Source organism: Lathamus discolor, chromosome 6 (genome assembly GCF_037157495.1).
Source record: "Lathamus discolor isolate bLatDis1 chromosome 6, bLatDis1.hap1, whole genome shotgun sequence".
NCBI classification, from domain to species: Eukaryota; Metazoa; Chordata; class Aves; order Psittaciformes; family Psittacidae; genus Lathamus; species Lathamus discolor.
The window spans coordinates 79,906,190-79,933,548 of record NC_088889.1 but is presented as its reverse complement, the minus strand read 5'-3'; the positions used below and the strand labels follow the sequence as shown (position 1 = coordinate 79,933,548).

At 38.1% G+C, this 27,359-nt stretch overlaps 1 long non-coding RNA gene across 4 annotated transcripts in view; it reads left to right on the top strand.

Moving 5' to 3' along the window:
- LOC136016573 (uncharacterized) overlaps positions 1–27,359 on the top strand; it is a 134,713-nt gene that overhangs the window by 37,185 nt on the left and 70,169 nt on the right. For 3 of the 4 annotated variants that reach the window (XR_010613655.1, XR_010613654.1, XR_010613656.1), the window contains exon 2: positions 23,834–23,893. This is a non-coding gene — a long non-coding RNA (uncharacterized LOC136016573). Of the gene's footprint in view, positions 1–23,833; positions 23,894–26,404; positions 27,253–27,359 lie in introns of those variants that run through there. The other variant, XR_010613653.1, reaches the window with a different exon arrangement.

Sequence of the window (27,359 nt, the reverse complement as noted above, 5' to 3'; positions counted from 1 at the left end):
TATTATATCTAATATTCTATATATATATTTCATATATATGATGTTTTGACATATATGTTGAGCATCTTATAAAATAGAGTGGTAGTATTTCAACAGAAGGTCAAACTACAGAGTGATTCATGGTTAATGGCAGAACTAGGGAAAATCTGCGTTGTTTTGACTTTGCAGCATGTCTGTACAGAAGCTGTCCTAGTAGGCAAGTAAATGGCAATCCCATCTGGTGATTTACTGTTGCAGGAAAGTAGACTTAATGGATGTGTGTTCTGACTTTGGGCAGTTAGACAGGAATTGCCTTGAGGAAATGACTGAAAACAATACTTGTTTGATATACAATTTATTGCCTGTTATGTTATTATTTCCTACTGTTACTGACCTTTTCTTACACCCCTCCCTATACTTGTATACAAAGTACACTGAGATTCAAACAAACATTTGATGGCAGACTCCTAATTAGCTCTCAGAGTGTTTGTGTCTTCTTCCTGAGGGCTCTTTGCTAGCCTTTCTTAGTTGGCATGGATCACATGGCAGAGAAAAATATCTTGTTGCCTTGGTTTAAACTTTTTTGCTTGCTTTCATTAGAATATCTTCCATTCAGTCACTTTGGGAATAGAATAAAGCTGTAGTTTGCTCTTGATCCAAGGGAATTTGTCAATTCTTAAAGTCATTTCTTCTGACTTCATTTATGGATGCTTAGGACAGGCAGCTGTTGCTTCTGTCTGTAAAGTCTCTTCAAATTGCCTGTGCACACCCACTGATTGGCTGAAATCAAACCATCCCAGTATCTTTTCTGTGAAGATAGAGTTAATACCTAGATAGTTCTATGCTAGATATTATGCATAAATTCACCTGTTTGTGTCTCTCCAGTGAACTTGGTTGTTTTGCTTCCTTTCTACTTCCTAATTAAAAGCATGGTCTCAATTCCTTTTGCCCACAATGAAATACCAGGTGGACTGAACTGCAATTATATGGATAGCTTGAGGGTACTTGCTTTTCTGCTGGAAACAAGAATCTTAAAATTATTTTAGTACACATTTCCAGCTAAGGATGAAATCACAATTATATTTGTAATGATGATTTTATTATGTAACATATTTTTATCCAATGATGCAACTTGGTTTATAACATATATTCTCTGATTTTCAATGCAGTGGGCATTGAAGTGGCCATTCTGCCCTACTGGGCAGAAGGAAATTTGCTTGCTGTTGGTAAGCCATAACAAAGGAAAAGGGATTATAGTTTTTTAAAATATTGTCTACTTTTGTATGTACTGCTCATATTTAGCAAAGGATTTTGGGACAGTGGAAACAAAGTTATTTAATGTGCACACTTAAAATGGTTACTCTTTAACTTGCTCTAATTATACAATTTTGATTATTTTAGGAAACACATTAAATGGTGTTTTAACTCTGAAAGCAGGCAGCATTTAAGAGAGGTAAATACACATGTATTTACATGCATTTTACTGTGCATATCAATGAGCTATAAGCATTCTCAATGGAGTGTAACAGTATCTTCACAGTCATTAGGAACCACTAATGTGTGGTTAAAAAATAATAATTCTGAAGACCTATTTACCTGATAGATTTAATGGTCCTGATAGAACTATTAGAAGCTAAATAACAAAGCTTTTAAAAATGTCCTAAATATTTCTAAAAGACCTAATGGTTCCTAGGGAGCTACATTTACAGTCAGTCTGGCAAGCTGCAGATGCCATTTAAGAAGCCAGCGCTCTTTGCAGATTGAAATGATATAGGAATGAATAATCTGTTTATGATGCTTACAGTCAGCACGGCATTCTGCAATTGTGGAATGAAATACTTGGACTAAAATGAAATTGTCTTTAAAAAAATAAAAGACGAATATAGCTCTTGTTATCACCTTAATTAGATGTTGGTTTCTTTAGATTCTCTCCACAAAGAGCTCTTATGCCCCAGTTAGCTGTAAGTACTTAGAATGGACTTTATGACCTTAAAGGTCTTTACAAACCTAGTTGATGCTATGACTACTTCTTTGGTGAGCTGAAGTCCCATAGGGGTAGGTGGACCAAAAGCGTGGCTGTGGATTTTATGAGGGGTAGTTCACTCAGCCACTGTTGAACTCTGACAATGAAATATCCTAGGATATTTTTCATCCAAGAAGGTAGGGAGTTCTATGTTGTTACAATATTTCTAAGAAATTGCTAAGAATTTCTTTCCTGATTAATAGATTGGTTTAGCCATTAGTAGTAATAGCTTCTTGACCATAGCCATTGCTACTTCAAGTTCTGTGTCTCTGTGTCACATACCATTTTGTCAATCTGCACTAAAGAAGTGAAAGGCATACAAGCTGTGGATATAGATAAGCATTGTTCTACAGAACAACAAGAACTGTTCTTCAGAAAATTGGAATCTCTTGTGTCCTAGAGTAGACATCTAGCTGTCAATCTAAGGGGAGTGTCATCCAAACTAACTTCTTGATTCTATTTCCAGGCTCCTAGTAGTCTCTGTCTTGCTCAGATGGCTTGGTAATAAAGGCATCTTTTCCAAATGCCCCTTTCCTGACATATTTCAGTCAGGCCAGTTCATTTGCAATAGCATTTTCAGGAACTTGCCTTTTTCTTCCAGCACACAGCCTGAACCTCTATGACAGAGAATCGTTATTAAATATAAAGACCACTGTAATCTTATGGCCTTGACCCATGTAATGAAGCCAGGTCCATTCAGGTAAGTGCCTGGGATTGTGAATTCTGCCTTTAAGAGCACTATTGGATTTTCTTCTTTACGTCAGCTGCATATCCTTTTTTCTTACCACAGGAGTCGTTGAATATAAACCTTCACTAAGTCAGTGTATCTGTGTTTCTTGGAAACTGTGTATTACTTGACATTTGGAGCTTTTCATGAGAAATGATCTGTGAGTACCATGTCAAAACTCTGCTGTGACACCAGCAGTACTCCTGGTGTGGCTGGACAGCTGGTGTGCTTTAGCAGATGCTTGTTTTACCAGACTTAGTCTATTGTTTTCCCAGCCTCATTTTTCTGCCTGCTGTCAGTTTCCCTTTGTGCTCACAGGATCCAAGACAAGCATTGATGTGCATCACAGTGGAGCCCTGGTTTCTGCATCATGGTCCCTGTGTATGCAGGATAACTCTTCAGTCAGTACCTTGGGTGGCTGTCCACAGAACACAGTGCTGCTACTTGGGCTGACTGGGACAGCATGCTTCACTTAGTGTTTTGTGGCTCAAAAGACACTTGAACCCAGAAGAGAAAGCTAATTGTTATGGTCATTAAAATTGTTGCTCTAGATATTGAGTAGGAGAAATTTCTGGTCTTCAGCTCTAACCAAAGAAATATTTTTCCTTGATAAATATACCTAATGATTAACTAGGTCAGAAGTTTCTTTATGCAATGAGGTGTTTTTTTTGTGTGGTTTTTTTTTTTTTTTGTGGCATAGATGCTTAGGGACATGTTTTGTTTATTTTTCTCAAACTGCTGCTAATGAATATAAAATTTACATGTTTGATGTGAATTGCTGTAAGACACCACTTATTCTAGTACAGAATATGTATGTTTTTGTTAGGTTGGAAAGAGGGTTCATTAGGAAAGCCAATACATTTATATACAAATATATTTCCTTTTAGTTCCCTGTTTTGTTTTTCCATGTTCAGATTCTCTAATTACTTTAATTCTCTTCAACTTTGCAAAGTTGACCAGGTTTTAAAAGGAGTGGGTGAAGAATTGTCATGCAGCATCCAGCCTAATATCTAACTGCTCTTCCATTAGTATAATAGTAGAGCTAGTATTTCCCCTATTGGGTTCTGAGTCCCAAGCAAAAAAAGGACAAATAATGTGTTTGCTCTTTGCTGTCTTGAGTTGTTCATTACGTGTAAAGAGTTATTTCTCCAAATAAAAGCACTGTCTTCACTTGGGTGGATGTATTTCCATCAGTATCAGCAGTGCTTATTTGTTAAGAGTGGGACAGAGTTGCTAGAGAGCAGTGGGCATGAAGAATTTGACACTGGAACATGCAATAAGATGTATTTTCCTGCGTCCTTCACTCAGAGTCGCTGTTGCTCAGAGATTCTAGACACATGAACACATCCAGAATCCCTAAGTACAGAGTTCAGAGTAACTGAATACTTTGTGAGGTTATAATCCGCAAGACTCACAACATTATAAATTTCACAGCTGCCTCTGGTGTTATGGGCCAAATGAAAACTCTGCATCTGAAGGGAGTTGCAGTTGGGAGTTTGGTACTGGAGCCAAAAGCTGCCATCTGTGGTTGTGCTTTCCAGACTTGAATAAATTAACCAGCTTCTGAAAGCTGAATAAACCACATCTTTGGGGATTTTGAAATGAAAATTACATTGGGGAGCACACCTCTAGCTCAGAGAGCTGGCTTGGCTACATGTGCACATGTTTAAAAATACAGAAGTATGGAAATCCTTTAAGGCTTGATCCACCAATGTTAAAATATCCCAAAAGCAGAGATGTCTGTGTAGGTGTGTGCGTGTCTGTAACTATCAATCATTCAGGTGCTTATGCCACTTTCAAAAATTGTTGCCAAATTCAAAATCTTTCACCCTTAAACAGCAGCACCGTGTTCTGGCTCCACTTCAGTCCCTGTTATGCCATCTCCTTCCTAAACTTAGGTAAAATAGACTTTTTATCTATTGAATTATTGTCTATGAGTTAAGATTAAAAAAGTGAGGGTTGTTTAGCCTAAGGGAAAGAAAAATGCATGAAGACACACTAGTAGTCTTCAGGTGTTTAAAAGGCTGGCGCAGAGATTAAGGTAATGATAATAATGCAGATCCAGAGGGAGAAGAGCAAAAAGGTAATGGGCTTAAATTATAGCAAAAGAGATCTAAAGTTGGTATTAAGAACAGCTTTCTAACTGTGAAAGCTTAAAATTAAGCACAGGAATAAATGACTTGGGGAAAGCAGAATTTTCATAACTGAAGGCTTTTAAATGAGGTTAGATAGATGGCTGTATGCAATGACTCGCATAGTATAGTCTGCTTTTTCTAGTTAATTCAGTGTTATTGTTCTGTTTCCATTGCTTTTTTCCTTTATTTCTATATTCACTTCTCTCTGATCCTGTTTCTCTCCCTTTTTGAATGTACTAGTGTTTGGAAAAAGTTGTTGGCCAAATATATTATCAAAAGACAATAGTCTGTCAAACATGTTGGTTTAAATGGGCAGTAAAGCCCCCAGATACTTTCTTAGTAATTCATTTTCATTAAATATCAAGTCTTGAGTTGGAAATTCAAGTCTGTGTTTTTTTTTTTTTTTATTTTTAATTAGGAAAAAAACTAACAGATTAAAGTAGTGCAGAAACTCCTGTAGCCCAGTTGCATTGCTGTTAACTGCCCTAGAATCTACAATTTACAGCTAAAGCAATTGCTTTTGTTGAAGTCTGTCTACAAACAGAAGGCCATCTCTGTAATTGCTCTGGAGTACCTCTTGTCAATGAGAAGACCACCCTCGGCTTTACAGTTTGACTCTCACGACCATAGGTTTGACTCAGATATGTTATTTAAAAAAGAACGCACCCTCACCACATCACCACTGTTAACCAATGTTCTTGCTGTTGCTGCCTCTCGGAGCGCACTGTTCCTGGTGCGTAACTTAACCGTCATGCCTACTGTGCACACCAAGTTGTGAACTCTTGGAGCATGGTGGTTTTCCTGCATCCCACCCTGTCAACATCAACCCTAAAGCTACAGTGCATCCCCTTTAGATGTGACCTGTGATAAAATGTGGGGCAATGTCTTGGGCTACAGTTGGTAAACAAAGAAGCAGCATAGCATTGTGGCTGCTGTACTTGTCAGTGGAGAGACAGTCTTTGAAAACAGCTGCATGTTGTTAACAGCACCAATACAGAGACAAGTATTTTAGGAGGGAGTGATTACTTGCAGTCTTCAAGGATTTGGATATAATTTAGCCTTGGGCATTGTTGCTTCCTGCTGGGTAGGCTTAATAGGATGGCCCTAGGACTTTAATTATAATAATACAAAGATAATGCTGAGGATATTCAGCACAATGTAAATGAATTATCAGTTAAAACAAAAACCCCAATAAACCAAACCCAAACCAACCAAAACCCCATTACTAAAACAGCAAGGAATATTTCATCTGATTTAGCTTCTAAGACAAAGAAGTTGTTTATAACTCAATATGCACTGTGGTTTTGCTGTAGAACTAGACAGAGACATCACATGGCAGAGTTCCGGGGTGCATCCAGACATTTTGGTGGGGTTTTGATATTTAGTTATAAGGCAGGAGTTAGCTGTAGAGTTTCATTCCCAGTATAAATTACTTTCTAAGTTTTTTTCATGTTTACTGCTATGTATTGCATACTCATGGACCTAAAACCTAAGGTGAAATCTGTTTTGTATTTTGCTGTGGAACTGGAGGGTTTGCCAATACCTTGGGTTGTGTTGAACCTGATGTTTAATCTTTCTGTATCTGCCTGTTGTTTTTTTGTAGATCTTTTGTTGCCATACAAAGAACCTAGGAACTTTTGAGTGTAATAACTTTTATAATGTAGTTTGAATTTGGTAATTCACCTTCTGATTTGAAAATATGCAAAATATGTGGAAATTGTCTCTGCATCATACAGGTGTGGCTTCTAGTGTATATGGTAGCATATCCTGCAGTGGGTGAGGATTAAAAATGGTTTATGCCCATAATAAATGCTTCTGTTCAATGGAATAGAAACTTTTTAAGACAGTGTGTTAACCCCTCCCCAAAATATAAAGCTGAAAGTGCTTTTTTTTTTTTTTTTCAGCTTTGGAAGAAGTTAAATGCCTTTATTTCATTAGAATGCATCTATAAAGTGTATTTGTACCCTCTCTTTTTTGCTATAGCTCTAATATTTTCCATTCAGCAAATTAGGTGATTCGAAGTACAGATGTGAATATTAATGTGCAGGTTTTTTGCATGCTCTGAAAATGTTTTTGTAAGGTCAGGTCTAACCACCAAGCAGAACTGTAGCCCTGTCTTACAGAGGTGGGATATTTGTGGCCTCAAGAAAGATTGAGGGCAGAGGTAAGTGGGGGATTAGAGACATGTACAGTTTTCTTTATGGTTCTAAGTGAAAAATTCTGAACCTGAGCTGATTTGCTCACTTGTCTAATCACTATGTAACTGGTCAGTGTCTACTGATGACACTTATTTCTAGATTGCTAGCAGTGCAGATCCTATCCGCCAGTTCAGATCAGGTTGGATCCTGATTTTTATTGTAAGGCCAGAGACAGCCACCTTAGCTATATATAATGTGTACCATATTTATGCTTAGCAGTTGATAAAATTGAGTGTTTGGAAAGAGGATTGAAAAGATCAGAATCTGTCAGCTGGTTTTGCTGGAAAGAAGGCAAGAAAGAAGTGCAGTGCACTTCTTGCAAGTATTTTCTCAAATCATTGTTCTGCTTTTTCCTTATCTGAATGTGTGATTCAAGACCTAAACTGTTCTCAAATATACTTAAAAAAACCCCACATTTTTATTTGAAATCAAATCTGATAAATCAGTATTTATAATAGTGGATATTTAAGCAATACTGTAGCATAACTGGTTAAATAGTACTATTACTATTATATATATGTTTAGAGATCCTTGCGTACCTGAGGAACTTCAAATATTATAAGTAACAATACATAAATGCAACATTAATAGGCCTGTCAAAGTCTCTCCTTTCTGAAAGGGAAAATGTACACAATTTTAAACAATCCACAAAACCCACTCCAAAACAAACCCCTAAAAACAACGTAGTTGTTAGGGTTTTTTTTTTTTTTTTGTCAAGGCAGTTGACTCATGCTAAGTACCAGAATGGAGTCATAGGTAAAATTAATGCTTGAGAATAATTCATTGATATTGGCAATTGCTTTCATTTCATGGGCTGAAACGAATGGATGCACATACACCAATATGAATTGGATGTGGAATAGATGAAAATATCTCACTGTTCAATGTGTATTTGATATATGATTGCTTGATAAATGAAACTGCTAGCTGAACTAATGATATGTATTGATTTTACTACTGAAAAAGCATACGTACTAAACAGAAAGGGTTCAGCCCAGGCACATTCCAGCTTTTATTGTTCTGTAGTGCAGTGAGGAAAACGCCCTTTGACCAGTAGAAGTGATGTAAGAAGTTCCCACCTGTCAAGGTGAACTTCCAACATAGATGAAGGTAGGTAGAGCAGTTTCAAGAACTGTGAATTTCAGGAGGGAAATGAAATATGCTGTCAAATTTGCTGCACCGTACCGTATTGTTAGGGGAAAAATACCCAACAAAACAACCAAAACCCCACCCCAAAAGTGAAATTTGTTTTCCTTTTTTGTTATTCGGTGTAAGACTAAAAGTTAAGACATTGACCGAATTTGTTATTTATTGACTTGGTATTTTTTTTTTTTTTTGGTCATTTGACATGAGCAAGGAAGGAAATTTAGATGGGTTAGGTGACTTGAGTACAGCAGATGAGCATGTGGAATGAAAATTACTTGAGTGTAGCCTTCCCTTAAAGGGCTATAGCCCACATGATTTATTCTCATTTAGTTCTCACATGGAAATAATCACATAGCATAGAAGGATAACAGCTACCTCAACATGGTTTCACTAAGGCATTTACTGCATTGTCAGGACTGTCACATGTTTGTTATGAGACCATGTGTGGAAAGGATCAATGTTATGTACCTCAGCTTGTGGTCTGTGCCACCAGCACTGAAAGTAGGAAACAGTGCATCAGTCTATTAAAAGGAAAATGCTAATGCTTTGGTATTTTGACAGAGGGAAAGGAAAATACCCATCTCTAAAACTTACTTCAAATAGTTTCAAAGGAAAAAGGGTGAAGAAGACAAACATTGGACAGAATTTTGGTGCCCTGCTTATGACTGTTCTCTGTATGTCTAATTTTTCTTCTTTAGTTCTGTGGTAATATCGAAAGTCCTTTCCATATTTCCACATGCCCAAAGTATATGACACAAGCAACAAGATGAAACTGGTGGATGCAAACACGAGGGGGATGTGGGTTATGAGGGGTGACAGTTTGACCCTTTGTACCAGCTGTCATTGCAGACCATGTCTGTAGGGATGATGGTGAGTGAAGAGAGTTTTTACAAAAGAATCTGGAGGAGATTAGAGAGGGCTTTAAAGATGATTTACTACAAACTCCTGCACCAAAGGAAAAATCCTTTGCTTCTAGTGTTGCTGTGTGGAATTAGGAAGAGCTTGTGGGAAGTGACTGAATCTGAACAGTTTTATAACATATTCAAATGATAATTGATGGTCACATTGAGCTGAGAGTTTGAGTTTGCATTAGAAAACCTTCAACATATGTTAGTTATATACAGCAGTTCCATCTTGTTTAAACATAACAGACAGACTCTGCTGAGTCACTCCCAACTGCTTTATGCAGAACATGCTTTGCTTGTGCCTATAGAGTGTTATTAAAGAGACTGCTGAGTACAGAGAGCTTTAACAAAGGGATCTCAAAGTAAACACTGACATTTGTTACTGCTTTTGTTCAGCACTGCTGAAAGTCCCTGGGAACTTGAGAAATTGAGCTGTCAAGATCTATGAAGACAAAATGAAACTTTGTCCTATGGGTTCAGTCCCTTAGGAAAGTTTTTCAGGTCATTTAACAGTATTGTGAGGAGGGCTTATTATTTTCCTGAAAATTATTCCTTCTTGTTGATAAATATGGAGTGACAACTTGGCATCGCTATTAGCCCTTTTCTGTTTGGTTAAGGCAGTGCTTTAAAAACTGACAGCACATTTTGTAGTCGGCTTGCCTCGTCCATCAGTGGGACAGGATGACTGATGTATGTCAGAAGTAGCCACTGTATCAATTGACTTGTAAATTCTAGTTAAGCAGATTCACAGTGTGACTTGGCAAGAAGGCACAGGATGCTTTGGAAAGAACACTCATTTCTTGCTATTTTTGAGCATAAACATAGCTGCTGTTTAAAAAAGATAAAGATCCAGAGGGGGAAATGAAATGACAGTAAAGCCAACATCTGACCCTTTGAAATATTTGAACTGAGCCTTATTTGAGATTTTGATAGTTTAATTTGATAGAAGGAAAACCTTAGTGTTTATAGATGTCATCTTAACACTTTCTTTGGACTGCTGCTTTCCTGAGGTTTTATAAAATGTGTATGTTGTATTGCCAAGCAATTTCAGAGCTATACCACTGAAACACAACAGAAACTCTTTCTCCTGCAAAAATTAGTTCTAAATAAAAAAACCCAATCCACCTCCTAATTTTCATAGAGATTTTCAATTCCATGATTAAGGGCCTTGTTCTGTCCAATGTTTTGGTCTGTGTTACAGCTTTTGAACATGGGAGAACAGGGAACAGCCACTCCTGTTTTGCCAGTATTTCAGTAGTAATTTTTGTGTTCTGTTGGGGACTCAGTTGAGCAGGTTTAATTCGTTCCTCATTCCCATTCCCTGTTTCAACCAATGCAGGCACATCAGTGTGTAATGGAAGATGAGGGCTGATGTCTGATTTCACAGCTCAGCCTTCCCTCCAGTAAAACAGGGGAGATGTTGGCAGTGTCTTCACAGCCCATGGTGACTGAAGTGTGTAGCTATGCTGGTAAAAAATCTAACATAGAATTAGTATTAAACTCATGTTTACACCTTCAGGCAACTGCACTGTGAACACTGGATATAAGACAGTTTCAGTGCTTATCAGTACTTCTTGCTGAATATAAAAGGGTATTATGGCTTCTAGTATCAAATTCTGCAATCTGTATGCAGGATTCTTTTCCTTTAAGACAATAATCTCTTTTCCATTGCTTCCTATGATGAAATTACTGAGGAGTGAAAGAGTAAAGGCAATGTGAAACATGCCAAAATCCAACATTTCCCTTTGGAGAGCTGGACATGCAGCAAGAAAAGGCCAACCTCTATTTCAGAGATATGTTATTTACAGGCTGACTGTTCTTACTAAATTAATGGAAACTTCACTGCATGTAAAGGAAATTATTTTCTTTGGGACATTATTTTTTTTGGCTCTATGCACATTTTAATCAGTATACTTTCCTCATGGGTACAGTCAGTACTTCTGTCGAACTGTGAGCTCTAATATTGCTAGGAGTTTTTAACTAGATGTCGTTTGATTTATAATAAAGGGGCTCTGACTTCAGGATTGGTGAGCCTCAGATAACGCAAGAGGTTGCAGGTAGAGTAACTTCCTATGTAAATTCAGCTTAAGTAACCAGGGAGCTGGTTTTGTATTTGAAACACATCAAAACATCAGGAGTCAGTACTGGCTGCTTAAATGTACCTCCTGTTGGTGCAGTGACATTTGGACAAGCAGTACAAGGTATAAAACACAGCTGATCTGGAACTGCAGCTGTGTTTGAATTTAACTATTCCCCATGGGTCCATGGAAGAGGAGATACCAGACATAGCTGGAAGCTGCAGTGCTGTCCTGGCTAACAGTGTGTTTCAACCTTTAATGTTAGAGCAGATTCTGCAGCTCGACCTGTGTGCTGTCATAATGTGTGCATGAACAATCATGTGAACATTGAGTTCATGCTTCTCTGCACAGACTGACTGGTGTAAGTTGTGGATGGATGTTTCCTTCTACGTTTCCGTGTTCAGCGTGTTGGCAGTGATACACTGGCATTATATTCAGTTTGGTTTATTAAAGTTAAGCCAATGTTGAAATTTACATCTCAGTATCTAATCTGTAAGTCCACCTATGGTAAAATCAATGTTTATTTAAAAAAAAAAACAACTACAAATAGGCAGTCTTGTAATCTCAGAAATGTATGATGATGGGCACAAACTTTGGTTTTTGTCTTGTAGCAGTGGATCTTCCTAAATACAAAAGTTAACAGTACTCTAAAGTCAGGAGTATTTTGTATCATAGGGAGTACTGAGGAGTTGTCTCTGCTATAAGGATGCAAGTGCTGAGAGCCCCAGGAAAACCCTATGGAACTTATGTCATAGTGCACAAGATGAAACATGTTATGCAACTGGTAGCTGAAGTTTTTTCCATTGTGCAACAGGAATGAGGGATCTTCTGTTATACAATAGGCCAGTAAGCAGTATGGGGTTGGGGTGTCAGGTTGTAGTGTCTGCTGCTGGATGCTTTGTAGCAAAGTGTGACAAATCTACTGGAAAGCTGAGTAGTATCTACAAGAAAGTCTTTCTTATTGAAAGACTAGAGAACAAAAGCAAGAATATTATTATGTTGCTGTGGGAGTCCTTGCTGTGTCTGTATTTTGACAACTGTGTTCAGTTTCATTCCTTCTGTTAAAAAAAAAAAAAAACCCAAACAAAACCACACTCACACACACACAAAAAAAAACAACCCACAACCAAACCCCCCAAAACCCAACCCAAAGCAAAAAACAAAGGAAAAAAAACCCAACAATCCCAAACCACCAAAATCCACAAACAAAGAACCTAAACCAAAATAACTGGAGAAAGACAAAAAGGGCAATTGGTAATAGATGTGTGGAAAACAATGCAAGTGGTTGTAACAACCCAGCAAATAAACCCTCTGAGTTCAGTGTGCTCAGTTAGGATTCCTGTACTGTAAATGAGAGAGCAAAATCTGTGAAGAGCTGCAATTGCTTTGCTACCCAGTAGAAGGACCTTTAGTGGAAGTAAGTTTATAAAACAGAAGTGTCTTTTAGTAGAGCTTTCTCCTCCTACTATGCCTTCTCTACCTTTTCTGCATCATTTTCTTGGTACCCAGTTGTATGTGTGTGAGGTGTTGCTCATTGTACCATCGAATCCTGAGTAAACTGAGACATAGGTAGTCAGTGGACTGGGCACTTAAGACTTGCTATGTGCCTTCTTGAGGCAGGTAGGTGCCATGTCCTCTGCATACTTGCATGAGCTCCTTCTTTCATAGGATAGTCATACAGGGAACAAAGCAGCCTCTGGCAAATCATTAATTGAATTGTAATAAAACTGTGAGGGCAACAGATGGGTTACAGGCAGCTAACACAATCGTATGGAGGGGAGAACTGAGTCTTGACACAATTTACTTCTGTCAAAGGAGAGAAAGGAGACCCAGTGACCAAATTATAACTCCGAGTCAGAAACCATGGCTGTTACAGCGGGGTACCAGGACTGGGTCCATCACTAAGGTGAAACCGGTAAAACCTCTCCCCACACAGTTTTCAGTAAAGATGTAGAAAATTGCCAGGTTCCAAAAGGAGCTATTTTAAATGTTTCTTCATTTTACACATTTTTTTTTTCTGTCCTTTAAGCTTTCCTCAGAAACTGTTAATCCTCCTAAAAGCTTATTTTTACGGGAATTCTGTCAGTGTTTTGAAAGTATTACAGATCTTCTTTCTTTGGAATTTGTATGTTTCAGAAGCAAATCCTCACCTGTCACATATGATGCTGAGCTGGCTAACAGCCATCTGCTTTGACTGCACATCTTCATGCCTTGAAACTAAACCAGCCACAGATCTCTTTGATGGCCAGCTATATTCAGGGAGCAACAAGAGAGATGAAAGTTTAATCATGAACAAATGAAAGCATTTTGGTCACTTATAGCAATAAATTTTAGCTTGTGGAGAAGTTTGATTTCAGTGGCTTATTTAGGGCATAACTCAATGTTTCATCTTCAAAGGGGCGAAGGTGTCTTGTTAAATGTTCACAGGGCTACCTGCACAGGGGCTGGTGGTGAGCTGCCTAAGGCTGCCTCACAGGCAAGGGGTGGTCTCTTTGGCCCACACTACTTCCATGTTTCCCCCTCTTCCTGAGGGCTGACACTGCTTCCCCTGCATCTTTATGGAAAGGTCTATGCCTTAATTTCTCTGGGTTTTGGGGGTTGTTTCGAGACATTTGTATTTCTTGAAGGAAAGTACACCTTCCCTCTCTCCTTTGCTGAGAGTTTTTTGTGGATATGGGCTAGTCTATAGTAAGACAGTGATCATTACAAAGATTTTACTGCAGCCCAAGGAATGTAGACTACTTTCAGAAAGCCTAAATATAGGATTTCTTCCCTTATTTAAATGGACACATTCAGTTTGTAAAGGGCAACCTGAGTTCCGTACTTGGAAACTATTATCTACTCTCATGTGCCCTGATCTGTGCTAAGAACACTCTCAGGAACATGAGAAGTGAAGGTCTAGAGACAAGATGCTGGCTCTGGTGTTACTTCAAGGTTTCTCTCTCTGGTCAAAAGGAAGTCAAGCCACCATTCTGTATGTATATGCCCTTTCATTTCCATATTAATAGAGGTAAGTGCTCTGCCTATACCTGTGGTTTGAAGAATTATTTTTCAACAGTGGCCGTAAATGCTGGAGACTCCTAACAAATAGAAAATGTCACTGCCAGTTAGAAATATCTGTATATATGTCATGGTGTTGCACTCTGCCAAGGGCTGGTGCCTCAGAAAGGAACACATTTGAATAAAAGAGACCATCAAATTGGTTCTGAACAGTTTCACTGTTAAAAATCTGGCATCATACAGAAGTTAAGCAGAATGACAATGCTTCTGAACCAGGCTTGCGTCTATGTAGATCATCCTGTTGCCATTTTTCTCCTTGATCTTGAGTCAATGGAAGGATTCTCCATTTTTTTTGGATCTTTGATTTAGGCTCATCATGTTTTTGTTGATCTGAATTTGTTGTTCTCTGGAAGCTGAAGGTTTGTTGATGTTGACAAATTTAAGTAACTACTTGAATTGGCAGTTAAATAGCTTAGAAAAGGTGGATGCTTCTAAGCCGGTCATTAGCAAGAAAAAGCTTTTATATGAAAATTCAAACTTGGCATGTATTTGTGGTCTTGAAATAGTGATGAAATTCAGCTTGTTACTATAGGCCATAGCTGTCACTACAACTGATTCCTCTGCCCTAGCAAGGGTTTCACTTCCTTACAGCTGTCTTTGAGGAGAAATCTTTAGGAGGCAGCCATAGGTACAGCACAGCATGGTACCAAGGGATGTTCTCATTCAGTTTCTAGTTCAGTTGTGTGTTTTTCCTCTAAGTTGTAGTATCTTAAAGCACTACAGAGATATTGAAAATTCTTGCGGAACTCATTTGACTGCTGTTATTTCAGATTCTATGATGTTTGTGGAATCAGGCTTAACCTAATGGCAGAAATGAGGGAGTCAGCTGTGGGGAAGTGATACAAGGATTTTTGCTTTAAATTCTATTCTTTGTGAATCCAGTTCTCTGCATATTACAGTACTTGATCAGAGCATCAGGTTTTTTATTGCCTTTCTTTTCTATTGTGACTACATTTTTACTGCTGGTTCTCTTCAACTGACTTGTAGTATAACATGTGAGCTCTATCTGCATAATTGCATAGCTTGTACACCTTCATAAACTTACTGCGCAAAGTACTATTTCTTGCAAGCTGCATAGATTTATTTTTCTTAAATATACAAATTTTAAATTGCCCTCAGGACTCATGCCATTTATTCTTAAATTGAATCTTATTTTTTTTGTAATCCAGTTCCAACTGATAGAGCATTCCTCATATTATGCTGACAGAAATAAACATAGAGCTATAAGTGCTATCTTGCCAGGGAGTTATATGAGCTTGTAATAGCTGCATACAACTGAATCTTAATTTTACTTTTATTTATTGGAGAGCTATCATAGGATTTGGAATCGATTCCTCACTTTTGTTTGCATTTATATGTATTTCTTCAATAAAAAAAAATCTCCTGTTATTTCAGGCTTCATCAACCTTCCTGAAAAACAACGTGAATAATAGTAATATAATGAAAACCGAAACACGTAACTGTAGTTTTCTCAATCCTACAGGAAATCTGTCCTAAACCAGTAAGTATTCAGAGCAGGAGGTGGCTCGTAATTGTAGCTGTGTATTGAAACCACATTCAGAGAACAGTTATTACAGTTATAATGTATTAGCAAATAACAGCTGGTGTATGCATTTAAAGTTTGCTCTGAATAAAGCAAACTTGGGGTTAAAATCCTCTTAGGAGGAACTATCCAAGTCATGGGCAGCACACAGCATACTGCTCTGATAGGAGATGAAAGAAGGGTACATCTCAACTATCACAACACAGGGTGTAATATTAATATTTAGAACATGTATCTTTATCAGTCCTGATTTAAAAGTCATGGGTGGAGGATCCATGGCACACTAGTGCTGTTAGCAAGAAGGAAAAATGAAAATGTTTGTGAAAGCTAGATGATGCTGTGTAGTATTCACCTGGAAGCTGGGGAGTGCTCAGCTGTGTTTCCTAAGGCCAGTGAATGCAGGGGTATGTGCAGCTGTCCTTTAGCCTGGGTGAGCTTTTGGTTTTCCACAACAGTGAAGTATTTCCTCTCTGAGTCAAGACTCTGTTACAGTAATGGCATTCCATATGCATGAACTTTTATCATGTTGGCTCAACACACACATTTTTAGTACTTCTGCCTAGATATATACAGGCAGAAACACTGAATATATATTGGCCTGTATGTAACATATCAGAGACTAGGAAAAGTATGTTGTGGACCTGTTAAGAAAAACACAACCTGTAGCTACCAGTTAATTTTACAATAACTATAGGAGATACCAGTTAAATTCTAAATGAGTAAATTTCAAAGATTTATTCCTAGTGACACAACAATGATGATTATTTGGTTATTGTCTGAAGTCTCAGTCCTAGAATCTTGCATATAGCAACTCATCTTGAGTATTTTGGAGTAGGAGAATAAACGGTAGTTAAAGTTCATTGCTATTAGCACGTTAATGTGCCATTTACAAATCATGATGCTGATTAGATACTAAATAAGATTTGTGCATAGCTCCGTTCTAACTCACACCATAGAATCACATAAAAAGTATCTTCTACTTGTAGTGTTTTCTGTTTCTGTGATAAGGCTGGTCGACCACTCTGGAGAAATAGCTCTGAAAACAAACACTGCTTGAAAATCATGTAGTATAAGAAATCTTTCTGTGCTGGAGGTGGGGTGGTAGAAAATAAATCAGGATACATTCCTGTGTCTGATCTTTTGTCTGTAAGGTAAGGAAAATTTTGGAGAGTTAATGAATTTACTATTTCCCTGTGGTATGCTTTGGTTGATGCAAAGCAGGAGACATTTGAGACATCATGTGAGGCTGACCCAGCTGGATTTTTCTGAGCTTCCAGAAAAGCCAGAAACTTTTTTTTCTTATCTGAATTCACCTGAAATGCTTTCTTGGAGGTCTACCAATCAGTATTGCCTGTACCCAAGGGCAGTACTGATTTTCCAAGATATGTGGGGATGTTTACTGGCTATTACAGTGTGAGGATGAACTCCTTGAGCTGTGAGACCTTGGTGATGGTTATCATTATTCTGTAGATCTGTTCCTGATTGTCTTTTAACACTCATAGATAAATGTGGCTGAGAGCCTTGTAGGTTACTGAAAGCTTCTGCCTCAGTAAACCTGATGTAATTCTACTCAGGATATACACAAGTGATGTCAGACATCCTCATCTTGGCGCTTTTCTTTGTGATTACATTTTGGAAGTATTTATTTAACTCTTGACTTGTTTTGTCTTCAACTTGATTTCACAGCAGATCCTGCAGTAATTTACCCGCTTCACTGATTGCTTGAGGATTGGGAAATGTTTAATGATTCAGTTGGGCAGATGTAGTTAGAAATATTCTAGGTTTCTTGCATTGGTTACATTTTTCATCTTCGGGAAGCATCTTCCCATCTTTCTTCCAGGGCTTTGTTGTTCAGCATTTTGAAGCTTCTGCTTGGCATATTGAAAAGACAATTTCTCACTGGAATAAGGTTCCTCTCATTTCTTAAACTACTCCTTCCTGCTGTGCATCTGATGTTACTGTTTGTATCCGTTTCCTTTAAAGTCAACAAATACTATTATAAAAAAAATCATTCTTCCCTTATGTTTCTAATCGTTTGTGCTCCTGAACAGCCATTCCAGATGTTTATTTCTTCTTTCTGCTTTGGAATCTCATGCTTTGACACCTGTTCAAGTGTAAAATGGATATTTGTATAATTTTACATGCTACAACATTAATATGCTTCTCAGTTCTAGTAAATCTTGTATTTGTTTCTTGACTCATTGAGTCAGTAAGCATATTGGCAGCCCCTGAATCACAACCATTATCTTTGATGGCTTGTGATAGTAAGATTTAATGGAGCAGCTTACAGTAAATGTGATTCAGAATCATGGTTTTCAACAATGAAAAATCTTCTTTTTTCTAATAAATAAAAATTTTCCAATAAATTACATTGTTCTGAGCTTTTATATTCAAATTTATTTCTAATTAATCTTTGATTTAATTCACTGATTCCAATCTTTCGGAAAAAGGAAATATTCCTTAGTGTTTAAAGATAATTTTCAGTAGCATAGTATCATAGGGGAATTGTTATACTCTGTATTGCCAATATTAGAGTCGATTAAATGATATTTCAATTCTTTTAAGTGAAATTTGTTCTTCCAGATGTCTTTATATGCATTCAGCTTTATATTTAAGATTATATATATAAAATTGAACCACATTCCATTGCTAATTATGGATTGTGAAGTAGGGGAGGTATTGTCTGACTTTTAACTTAGTCCCAGCTCTAAATAACACAGCTCACTCCTCTCTGTGTACAATTGGAATGTATTTCTGCTGTGTAAAATAGTGAGTGAACCCCCCTGCCACATTCACCTGTGAAAGAACACGTAGAAAGGCCTCGGACAGCACTTAACTTTTGCCAGCCAGCTGCTAAAGGGGCATTTCTGCTGTGGTAGTACTCTGCATGGGAATGTCACTCTTGTGTGCCTGGCAAAAACCTTTGGGAGATGTCTTATTCTAGAGAAGAATTTCAATTATGTCTCTGTTAGGGAAGCCAAAATCTGTTCATGGTTTAAAGGGCTCTTGCTGTGAAACCATCTTCTTCTATAAACTGATTTCAATTTGCTGTCTGCTCAGCCTTGCGCAGCCTTATGTTTTCAGTCCTTTTCAAAAGCCTTCAAGACATTGCTTTATTTTCATTAGAGAAGTCTTAGAAGACTACTCAATATCTGAATATTTGCTTCATTCAGGAGCTTTTGCTGCTTAGGTATGGATTGCCTTATGCTGGGGAACCAAGGCGAAGAAATAAAAAGGCTGTAACAAAAAATCTCTTATTAGATGTGGCAGCTTGGCGTGCTCCTCAACTTCCAACCTAACGGGTGCCAGAAAGACTTGGGAATGTCTGGGCTGCTTATAAAAGAATCCTCTCTCTGAACTCCAGTTTGTCCTAGATAACTATTCTTCACTACCTGGCAGCTCCGAAGTACTCCATCGGGTACTTTACATTTAGAGAGGCACCAGCACTGCTGTGAATTGTACATGGGAAAGGAAAACCAATTGTATTAACCTTGTGGGAAAGAGCTACCACAACAGGGAGAAACCCATTCACCAGTCCTCCCAGTCCTGTGGGTTTTTTGTAGTTTTTTTGTCTGGTCCAGACTGGTAACAGTTCAAAGTGAACTTTCCAGGATACAGTGCATGAATGTACAGGATATATGGAATCATCAAATGCAGTCTTCTGCTACCATGAAAACCTAATATTAAGTATTCCCAAAAGAACGGGACCATTTTTGATCCCAAAGGAAAGTATTTCTTCACTTAAAAGTCTTCATTACCAGCAGGAGAGAAATTTGCAAGTTGCTTTTCTCTCCTGAATTCTTGGTTTACAGGGAAACACCCCTGCCATCTCCCTATTTCCTTTCTGTTCCTTGTCTTTCCATTCCACTTTTCTCCTTAGGTTACTATTTTTATTTTCCCTTTACTAAAGTTCTTGCTCTGAGGCCCACCCATTGTGGATGTGAATACGTTCTGCACGGAGCTTTGAATCCCTCAATACTTCCAGTCCTTAGGAGGTACAAGCTTCTTGCATACTCAGACCTCTTATGCACATGAGTTCCTCAGCTTTAGTTTTCTGTTCTGAAGCCTCATGCTTATGCTGAAAATGTCTGGTGACAAGGGCCCTGTTTTGAATCTTCTTTTAAGCCTTGGATGGTTTACTGAAAATCGGCTGTACTGTACCGTACGTTGCCTTGATTGATGTGAACCATCACATATTGATGCCTTTATAGACAGCAACTTAGTGTTTCAGGGGAGTCTGCATGTTACAAAAAGGGCAGCAGGTGTTATTTAGACTAAATTGACCTTGAAATTGATTTTTTTATTTTATGACTTACTGAGGGGAGATTAATACTTTTTTTTCCTGCAGCCTGAAACAATTTACATGGTAATAGAAGGCATAGTCAGTCAAATAAATTGCTGGAAGTAGTAGTGTTCCAAGAAAGAAAATATGGATCTTTCTTGCATTGATTCTTTCTATCCCCAGGGAGTATCTAAGACTTTGAACACTGGGGAAAGAGTGCCAAAATTTATTTTTCCCATTTAAGGCAGAAGAATGGATAGCAGCATCTGTGAGCTGACATTTACTTGAAACTTTCAGTTTGAGGGATGGGGAAAAGGGTGTACCCCATGGAAAATTTAGGGAGCGTTTCAAATCTATTTCGTGATTTCTGTAAGGGCAGACAGAAGAGGAAATTAGTAGAAACTTCCAGAAAGCCTGATGTAAAGACAGCACAGCTGTCTTCTATACCAGAGCAGACCTTGATAACAGCCTGTAAATGGTTGTTGTAATTCCATCTTTTGAGTAGCAAGAGAAATCATCTCAAAATACAAATCTTCATGGAACGAAGAGACCTAAAGGAAATTACATAGATGAGGCAACATGAACTGTAGTTCTATACTATACCTATTCCTATCATGTTCTGATAGGAGCATGAAGTATAGTTCTGTAGGAGGGAGCAAGTTTATTGTGCTGCCACAAGTGCTGCAGTGACAGGTTCATTTTCTGTAGGTTCCAAGACAAGTGTATAGTTAATTGTTTTGTCAGTTGCACTTTGCATAAGCTAAACATATGAAATTATTATGATGTATAACCTGAAAATGAGTGTGAATGCAACACCACAAAAGATTTTGTTTGTTTTAAATACAAAAATAGTTTATAGGAAAATATCTTATGTGAAAATCATTACGATCATCCTTGGGCTGGGAGTAGAGAATTTGTCTATCAGAAAGCTGCACCTGAATGGTATTATCGCAGCTGACGTGGGTGGATGACTATTTTCATCGTTGTGACACAAGAAAAGGAGATTGGTGTTTGACAGATGCCTGTCCAGGCTCAGCTGCTCGCACTGCTGAGGCAGACATTCAGGCTCTTGCTCACAGGCTTAGATTCATTTGGGCTACTGATGGAGTTCCTGTCCCTCTGAAAATCGTCTTTGCCTGAGAAGTTTTGCTGATTTTGCTTTAGCTTTCTGGCTCAATATGCCCTGGATTATGACAGGTGGCAAGCGTATTGTTAACATGGAGCACATCACAAGCTTTCCAAGTAGGTGTCCCCCATGCAGCAGTGGTCCAAATCTGTTTATTAATCTCTTAATGGTTCAGAGCTGTGCAGTACGTGGAAACAAGCTGGGGCAGGGAGGGGGTGGAAATAGAGTGTGTTTGCAAAATACCTGTTTAAAATGGCCTGTGTATTTGGAATTTGAGGCATTGACTTCTGGAAAAGAGTTATGCAGGGTAAAATCTGCCATCTCTTTGTGTGACTGCTAGCCTGCCTCTCCTAGTGAGTTTACCAAGAGCAACACCTCTGCGAAATGGTTAGCTTGTGGGGTTTGAATCTGTACAGTGCCCTTTAAAAGCACTGTGAAACTACGATCTAAGGTCAGCTGTGCAACCTACTGAATGATAGCTCTGTAACAAGAAAGAGCATGTGAATTAGAAAGCAGAGTGGAAGATAATGGGCATTGAATATAAATAGCTGAACAGGCATTCTACTGTGTCTCTGTGTACATACCCTGTTTGAATAAGGTGCATAATAAAGCAGTAGTAAAACGGGTATAGAGTGGCACAACCATGAGTGGCAGCAGTAAGATACAGGAGCTAAGATGCAGGAAAAGAAGCAAGCAGGGGAGTGAAATGAGGAAATGTGAGGAAAACCTGAAAAGGTAGGAAATGCACAGTTTATCAACGGTGCAGTAGGGAGTACGAATGTGGAAGTGCTATTAAATTATGCAGATGCTAGAAAACAGAACAGATAATTTGGTTGGTGGTTTTGTTTGATGTCAATCTCAGAAAGCTTGTACCTTCTTACAGCGGCCAGAAGCGACCGCTTTCCTTTGTGGGAAACAGATGTAATTGAACTGTAGGAATTTGTCTGCGTGCAGATTTTGATGGTAGCTTGGCATGTATAGATGTCTTGTAAAGTCTGTTTTTTGGCATTTCCTATGAAGAAGTTGATATACGTAATAGCTAAGTTTAACAGAGAGCAACTGATATTCCTACTTATGCCTTTCAGGAGCTAGTACACTAAGTGGACACTACTTCAGTAAGATTCTTTTGTGACTTGAGTTGGAATACATGGAGGATAAGTTAGAAAGGGAATATTTTTACTACGAGAGCTGTTAACTTTTGTAGCCCATAAATTCTTTTTAGCCCTCAGTGGCAAATACAGTCTGTTTCAAGCTGCTGTATTTCTGTAACAGCTGTCTCTTGAGACACTATACAAACATTAAGGCTCTTTTTAGGTGGGAAAGTGGTATAGACCTCCATGTATTAATGGATAAACTGGGATGCAGAAGAGTGAAATGCAGAAAGGTCATGCAGTGAAGTACCAGCGTATTATTAGCAACTCCCTGAAATATGTTCTGTCTACTGGACCATTGCACATCTATAAATAAAGGATCTGTAAGCTTAGTATTTGGAGGCATACTTGAAAATAATAATAATAATAAAAAGTTCATAGCAGTTATACCACTGTCTTTGTCAGACATGCCTCAATTTCAGCTTATCAGACTTTAAGTCACAGACATTAGGAGGAACTGCAGTTTCACTTCAACATGCAAATCTGGTCTTATTGACAGGAAAGGCAAGACAACAGGAGCCTGGCCCTGGGAGACCTTTTCAACATAGAAATGTGAATGTAAAGGCTGCATTCATTAGGGAAGACACACAAGTTGAACATGCCAACTACTTTCTAACATAGCCTTTTAAAAAAATAGCTCTAATTATTGACTTGAGTCTTGCACTTGTATTCATCATGTCTGTAGATACTGTGGCACTTCCATCACCTATTAAAAACCTCTCTGAGCCTTTATTTTTGTATTGTATTAACAGCAGTGTAGTCAGCTTATCTTATTCTCACACTATCTGTACAACAGTAATAGTCTTTCCCCCTGTCCCTGAACTGTGGTCTCCTCAGCTGTAACTGCAAGCCTTCAGAAGATGTGCCTGAGTTACAAGCTGTTCTGTGTCCGCATTTGTGGAATGCCAGTTGGGGGTGTAGGAGACGCTTCACAAGGGGGAGAAAATTAGGAATTTTACATGGCCCGTGCTGTAGTGGTTTGCAACATTATATGGCTGTAGCCAAGTGGGCTGATAAACCAGGGCTCTTCTAATGGAATAGTGTCATTTTTTGTAAGATGCCAAGAGAATTTTAGGTGGCTGAGAAATTGTCCTCCAAACTTCCATGGCAAGTCTGTGCAGGCCTAGTTCAGGAACTAGGCACTGGACTTCTTGACTGAATTTCAGAAAGGTGGTAGCTCTGTTATCATCTTGTCCTTTCCGCACACACTCGTCTGAAAGAAAACAGAAAAGTGCACTGGTCTTCTTGGGGATCATTACAGTAAGCCCCAAAAGGTGTTTAACTTAGTAAAGGGGGTACAGTGCAAAAGATGAATGGCAATGGAAGTCTCTGTAATCAAATGGCTTACTAATAGCTCGTTTGATCCTAATTATACTTGTGCTCCCTGTTTATTCCTTTTATATAAAGTGCAAACTATTCTATTTAATCTGTTTGGTTTTATTCCACCCCTCTCCCTTTTTTTTTTTTTTTTTTTCCTCAGGACTGTAAAGCTGATGTTATGACTCTGGTTTCCAGTGCCAAGAACAATCCTCAAGGTCCAGTAAGTAGAAGCATTTTGCTGAAGAGATTATGTAGCTGAGCTTAGATTTGCTTTTAAATAGTTCCAGTCATAAATCACTGAAATCAGTTTTTACTTGTGACACCTTACTGCTTTTGAAGTGACTGTGCTTGAATTTGCTTAAATGCTCTTTAATACTTGAACATAGAGTACAGCAAAGATCTGTCTTACCAAACTGATTGCAGTCATTGCAGTGTAAGTTCGTTAATAGCCCAGTGAATCTAGTGTGTGCTACTCACTTTATCATATCAACACACAGACTGGGCTTCAGGTTGTCTCACTGCTATGCAGAGAAGGAGAGTGCCTAAGTGAACTGTAGGGCAGGGTGCAACTGCTGCAAGCCTTGCTGAAGTTTCATGGTGTAATGATATTCCCAGCTGAGGGTAAACAAAAAAAGCCTGTGTGTTAGGACAAGTTTGGTGTTAAAATGTTCACAAGAGTGATGCCAGCATTTGCTTGAAAACTGAGCAGGAAGAGGAACCAATGAACTATCTTACACTGGTTTAAAGGATAGAAATAATCTAGCCTGTCTCTGTACTGCACCTATCCTTCTTAATTTTCTATGTAACATTATCACTTGGCAGGAAAGAAGTGTACCATGAAATAAGTTTATACTGAGATGTTACAGGCCTGATTTACAAAGGTGCTGATGATATTCAACTCTGATATCACAAAGAATTAATAATTCATTGCAGTCAAGTCCCTTGAATCTTTTTTTTGTCTCTTAAACCCTAATATCCTACATGGGACCTTTTCAAGTGCCTCTTGTTGGATAATGCCAGTAATTGGCATTGAGTCACTCTGTGCGCATTTGGGGTTTGTGGTTTTTTTTCTCTGATTATCTAAATTGCGTTATCTCAGACTTGAGGTTGAGAATGTGGATTTATGTTGGAATACAGAAATAAGCAATATGTCAAGTGCTTGGCAAACGTTTTTTTCCTGTTTTCAGGCATGATTAATGCTATTTTAAACACGAACCTTAAACATTAAAAGTTCCTTGAAAGAAGGACGTTGTTGGACTTATTCCACATGAACACTGTGTTTAAGTTGGAAGTCACTGCTTGTTGAAACTGCTTAGTCCCATTACTGTAAATATGAAAATATCTTGAAAGATCAAAATATATACAAAAGATTATCTGACTGGTATATTGATTTGACAGAATCCTTTTTTTTTTACTCCACATACTAAGTTTTTGAAGAATACTTCATATGTACTATTTTTTCTAATGCTTAATATGTACTTTTTGTAATTCTTAGTATGTACTAAGAATACCCCATTTTCAATGATTCTTTCTGCACTGACACCGATACCTCCTTCCTGTTTAGAACAGCTGGCTACTGAGAAGCATCTTTCTGTTGGTTTGTCAAAAGTTAACTTGTAAAATAATGTCAGAGGTAAAGGTTTATTTTTAGAAACTTGGTTTTGTGCTTCATATATTTGCATTGAAATCAGGCTTGTATCAGTTAAAAATGAATGTTTTGAAGAATATGGCTTTTTGGCTCAATGTATTTTCTAAAACAGATTGTCTGTTACAAGCGCAGAACATGTTCTTACAAACATCTGTCATACTGAAAAGCTTTCTCTTCCCATAAAAAGAGGGGGGTGGGATGGGGGCTTCACAGAATTTGTTGGCCAAACTTAACCTGGAAGTTCTGATCTATTTACTTACTTATTTACCTTATGACCTCTGGTTGCTGTTGCCTGTAAGAAAGTGTCCTTGAACTTCAAAGTACTACCTTAAAAACAGGTTTTCAGTTGTCCTGTTTGAGCCTCAGTAACTCAGGCATTTAATTATTGCTTTTCTTGCTTATTTGAGGGTCAAGAGGAAGGGTTTTAAAGGCAAGTTTGCCAGTGTATTTCAATCTACTGAAGAGGGTTGTGATGGAAACAGAAAAGAGTTTTGTGTTTTTCATGCTATTTCTGATGCCACACAACCATAGCATAAAAGTAATGAGTTAAGAGTTGAGATATTTCTCTTGAAATTACACTGTCTCTGTTGCTGCTTGGAAAATTGTTTGTTGTGATGGATGAGAGGAATACATGGATTTTTCAAATGTGTTGCCCGATCATTGCTTATAGAACAATCTGGTAATAAAAGGAGAGTTGACAGATGAGAATTCAAATGGATCTGAGAATGGATTATTGAATAATGCCCCAGTTTCAGAGCCTGAAAGAGGCTTATTTCCAGGTATTTTTTTTAATAATTGCTGGCTGCTATTCCTGCTTCTCAGTGACAGATCCGGTGTGAAAGTCTAATGCAGCTGAAACTCGAATTGACTTCTGTTACATGATTGAGACTTTATTGAAATGCTGGAGTTACAGTGATATAAAACTACAGTGGTAACTTAGTGGTGCACCAGATCTGTCAAACTTAGTGTTTCTTGATAGGTATAGCTGCTTAATAGATTGTTTGTTAAATAATTCAGGATGTTTTCATTAGGCTGAGTGATTGTGCGTTTTAAAACCTTTCTTTTGTTCTTAACCCTCATCAGGCAATCAGTTATACCTGTGGAGACAAGAAAAACTGACTGAAGAAATTACTACTGGGAAGCTTCAGGAAGCTTCACAATTGCTAACTGCCAGAATCTCGAGGCCTGGATTTGGGTTGAGATTCTGCTAGTTTGGTCCATTTTTCTTATGGTGTCCTCTAAGTGTTGTACTCTATCTGCAGTTTCATACTCTTCTTGTAGGCTACCTTAAAATTGCATTTGTGCTTATTTAAGGTTTGACATTTTTCCTAGCCTCCATTTCTCAAACTCTTCCCTATATACACTGATATTTGATAACAAAGAGTGTGTACTGGTTTTAATCAAGAGATATTGAGAAAAGGTACTGGGAGTAAAATGGAAGTCTTCAGGGTAATTCAGCAGGGACAAGAATGATTTTTTTTCTGAGAAATAAAACTGCTGCAAGATTTGTCTTTGATCTAGAATAGACATATGCTAACTACCTGAAGGTAACTTATCTTGCTGCTTCAGGAGAGAGATCTATTAGATGGAGATAATGGCTTGCGAAAAAAAGTATCTTTCTTTAAATTTTAGATTTCTATTGAATGCAATGTATCTTAGGACAAGCATTCTCAAAAACAAACAAACACACCCCCCCCCCCCCCCCAAACCACAAGTGAATAAATCTGTCAGTACCAAGGAAAAGAATAGAACTGAAACAAAAAACCCAGCTCTTCCCTATGCATCATCACATAGCATTTGGATAACATGTTGGGCAGCAGGGGAGAGTCTTCTGCGTATGGGAGAAGGGAAAGCATGTTGTGCAGGTGTCGCAAGTGATACTGTAGAACGGTTCTCACTTGTGAGAATAAAAATCTGGTGGAAAATCTTTATAGGTGGTTTTTGGTTTTTGTTTTTTTAGTTCTCAACCTAAGCCATAGAACTGCTGCGAAATACAGGAGAATTCCTTACAGCTGTCTCATTTGAATCTGAGAGCTTG